The sequence below is a fragment of the Myotis nattereri genome, assembly GCF_964212035.1.
Source record: "Myotis nattereri genome assembly, chromosome: 18".
Taxonomy (NCBI): domain Eukaryota; kingdom Metazoa; phylum Chordata; class Mammalia; order Chiroptera; family Vespertilionidae; genus Myotis; species Myotis nattereri.
Window position 1 is genome coordinate 24818892 of NC_138093.1, and position 4611 is coordinate 24823502.

A 4611-nucleotide genomic window follows, 5' to 3' on the forward strand; every position below is an offset into this window, starting at 1 on the left:
TCAGAAACTGACGCACAGCCCTGCCACGAGAGAAAAGGAAAGACCAGAGACGGGCGAGTGGGGGCGGAGTGTGGGAGAGGAAGTGCATCAGACACTGCCCTGATGGTTCAGTTCCCCAAAACGCTTCTGCCCTGTTGCCCGGCTTGTCCTCTGGGTCTTCCGCCCCCTCCGCCCCCTCCTGCCGCAGCTTCTTCGGGTCAGGGCTCTGGCCCGGCTCAGGGCTCTGGCCCGGCTCAGGGCAACCTGGGCCAGTCCGGGCACCTCCCTGGGTCCTGGTTTCCACACGCTTGCTGAATGAGGGTGTTGGCTGGGAGGTCAGTTCTTTCCACTCTTGTAGGAATGCCTTGCTCACTTTCTCATAACCTCATAGGCCATCTTGAAATATTTGTGTGTTTATCTTGAGCTAAAATGAGCAATTAGCACATTTCTGTGGCAGACTGGTCTTGGGTGTCCACATGGGTTTGAGATAACTTTCAGGAATGCATAGGAAGCGCAGAAAAGCCAAAATGAAGAGCCATATATGAGGGTGGTTATGACTTCTCCCATCCTAGTGTGAAAAACAGGCGAGACCAGGGCTCTCATTGATGACTGATGCGTTTACTAGTCTCCAAAAAACAAAACAAAACAGATTTAATATTCCTTTCTTTGCTGACCTAAAAAAGTGAAAATCAGTAAAACCTCCCAGAGGAACAATTGTGAGTAGGGACCATAACCCATTTGCCTTACTAAAATCCCGGCTTCTTGTTAATATTAGAGAAAATGTATGTCTAGGAGGGTCAAATGTTTACTCTTGTTCTGTGGCAACGGAAAGAACTCACCAATGATCACCAAACTTCCCTGAGAGCCAGAAAATACAACTTAAAAATGTACATTCTCTAGGGTTTGCGGGATTGAAGGTGTGAGAACTGAGAAGACACGCATCTGTTCCCTGTGTTCCGAAGGCCTTCCCACCTCACTTCTTGCCTGGCAAACTCCTATTCATCCGGGAAGGCCCAGTGAAACGCCACCACCTCCCTGAACCCTTGCCCCACACGCCAGGTAGTAGCGGTCATTTTCCCTCCTTTGAACCGCCTCTTCATCCTAGACTCCCCAGCTCCAGTGCTCAGCAAGAGATGAAGGAATGCATTCCAGACACAAGTGAGAAATCACGGACCAATGCCTGCAGGTGGCAGTGACACCAGGAAGAGATATTGCTTGTCCATCCAGTAAGGAAGTAATCAAAACCCGATTAGCACATCGATTATCCCTAGGAAAACGAAGTGGTTGTGTAGCTAATAGGTGATAATTGGTGAGTTCTTTTGTAGCTAAGCTAGACTTTATTTAAACTTTCCCCTCTCTTTTTATGGTATTACCTTAGCCTGCCCCACAGAACCCTCCGTTTTTAAACTGACACCCATGACTTTTCCAGCCTTATTTCCCTGAATGCCCCTTCACAAACCCCTACAAACTCCACTACTTGCTTCTCTCCCTCAGGCCTTCATTTCCTGCCTCTCTGTTTCAGCTCCTGATGGTTTCTCTCCTGGGACTGCTCTTCCCATATCTGTCCCTTCAAAGCCCCCTTGCCCAGCTTTCGGTGCCCTGTCCAAATATCCCCTTCCTTCAGCAGCCACCCTGAAATCAGGCTCTCCCTCAAGCCGCCACTCCTGTAATCGCACCTTCTGAACGCCTGTGTGGCACCGAAGTGGAGTTCTGTGTGTGCATGTGTGTCTTAGAACAGGATGCCCTGATACCCCCAGATGCCATTCATACTCAGTTCTGTCCACTTTCCCGCCATCTCTCCTGTGGCCAACCTCTCAGATGGACATACAGACTCCTAACATCTCCTTGCCTTGCCATCCATTCATTCTCCAAACTGATCTCTTAAAGATCACGTCAGATCACGTCATCCCCTTGTTTTAAAGCCTTCCGTGCCTTGCATTGCTCTTGGAATGCAGTCCTTCCCATGGTACGAGGAGGAGCCTGTGTGCTGCTCCTTCCATGCTATTTCAGCCCCTCCCAGGGCTCCGGGTGCCCTGATCTCCGTTCATGCTCTCGAAAGAGCTGGCCTGTTCCCTCTGCCTGTACGGCGCACCTTTCACGGCCTCTGATGGCCTTTCCTGTTCTATGACCTCACTGAGCTCACCCTGCTCTCTCTCTCCCAGCACGAGGTTCTCTCTGGGCACGGTGCTAGTGACATTTTGTAACTGTATACTCTCCACGGATTGTTTCTGTCCCCCAGTGCAGACACAGTCATTACGACGGGCTTTGATTGCAACACTCCTGGAGAGGGTGGTAGCTGACCTTTTCAGCTGCCCTTTGCTCCCCTTCCTCCTCGGCAGAACCCAAGTTCTGTTCAAGTCTCTACTTTCCTGAGGCCAACACCGCCTCAGGGAGTGGAGTTCTGATTGGCTTAGGCACAAACATGAGATGTAATTCGGTTAAAAAAAAAATGGGCAAAGGACCTAAATAGACACTTCTCCAAAGCAGACATACAGATGGCCAAGAGACATATGAAAAAATGCTCAAAGTCACTGATCACCAGAGAGATGCAAATTAAAATGACAATGAGGTACCACCTCACACCTGCCAGGATGGCTACCATCAACAAGTCAACAAATGACAAGTGCTGGCGAGGATGTGGGAAAAAGGGAACCCTAGTACACTGCTGGTGGGAATGTAGACAGGTGCTACCATTATGGAAAACAATATGGAGTTTCCTCAAAAAATTAACTATGGAACTGCCATTTGACCCAGTGATCCCACTTCTAGGAATATATTCTAAGAAAACTGAAACACCAATGTATGCATGCCTATGTTCATAGCAGCACAATTTACAATAGCTACGATCTGGAAACAGCCCAAGTGCCCATCAGTAGATAAGTGAATAAAAAAGCTGTGGTACATTTATACCATGGAATACTATGCAGCAGTAAAAAAGAAGAATCTCTTACCCTTTGAGACAGCATGGAGGGACCTGGAGAGTGTCATGCTAAGTGAAATAAGTCAGAGAAAGACAAGTATCACATGATCTCACTCATATGTGGAATCTAATTAACAAAATAAACTGATGGAGTGGATCCAGAGACATGGAAGCATGGAACAGAGTGCGGAATCTTGGAGGGAAGGCAGGAGAGGGTGAGTAGATGGGAGGTGATCAACCAAAGGACGTGTATGCATATGTGCATAACCCGTGGACACAGACAATAGGGTGATGAAGACCTGGGGTGGGGGGTGGGGGCAGGCTGGAGGGGGTCAATGGGGAAAAAAGGGGACATACGTAATACTTTCAACAATAAAGATTTTAAGAAAGAAAGAAAGCAGAACACCTCAGCTCCTGCTTTGTTCCCGAGTTACACAGGGAATGAAGATGTAGACAGAGGGTGGTGAGAAAGCTGAGACCTTCTTTAAAGAAATTCCAGTTATCATATCCATACATTAAATCCCAGGAAATGAGCGATTTTGGAAGTCTGATCTCTAAAACCTTATCAATCTCTGAAGTTCCGTGAAGACTGGGAATAGATACTAGAAAGCCAGGATGCATGCGTAAGTGTGATTCTAGTTTTCTAAAGGCATGGATTCCAAAAAGGACATCAAAGATTTACCAACTCACCCTTGGGCAGGATTCTAAAATGTAGAATATTAAACAAAGGCACTTAAAAACAAAATGGAAACTGGGACCTTTGGAACGAGCATGCGTTTACTAAAATCAAGTCAGCTCAAAGCAACCACTCTTTTCCCTTTTTGAGAAGACTTTCCTGATAGGTGGACCAGGAAGGTGCCACATGCAAATACTGGAGAGCTATGTGGCCCAGGCATTCCTCAGGCAAGACGATTTAGATGATTTGGTTGGTCGAATATTTTTGATCAACCAACTTGCACTTTTAACCTTTTTCTAAATAACTTGGGTCAGATTTACACATTATTTAAAGCTTGGAGGGGGAGCGTCAAGATGTACAAAACAGAATCAGATTTAAAATATTGCCTGGTTCCTACCGATTGACCAAAACCCCAAGTGGAAATTTGATAGGGATAAATGTAAAGGTTTATTCCTCGGTGAAAAACTCAACTGCCAAAACTCAGGAAGAAGACAACTCTTAAGAACGGTGTTCTGGGAGGCGTCTATCCATTTGGGTTGACTGCAAGCTCAACAGGAGTCAACAGAATCATGTGGTTGCCCGCATAGCTACTGCAATCAGAGGCAACCTGAACACAAATGCAACCAGCTCTCATGTCAGACGGTTCTTGACTCAAGCACTCACCCAGTGACCCGAGTGATCTCTTTATTGGTCAGCGCAGGCGTCTGCCACCAACTCCCCAGCTCAGAACATGCTGGCACACACCCTCTTCTATGCACAGGGCCGGCCGTCTGTCACCCCGGGCTCCCATCCTGACCTGGCTGGTGTTCACACCTCTTTCCCCATAACTCTTAGCTGAAATGAGAAAACACTGTCTGGAAGGCCCCAGGTTCAGTCCCTGTTCTTGCCTGGTCACGATTCAACTGCCAAAGCAGACGGAGCTCAGGCATTCTTCACAAATGCTGTCTAATGGTAGATAAACACTGCCCTCGCGGGAAGCCGTCCGCATCCCTTCCAGAGGACCCTAACCTCTCCGTTTCTCACAGGGTTCAAAGTT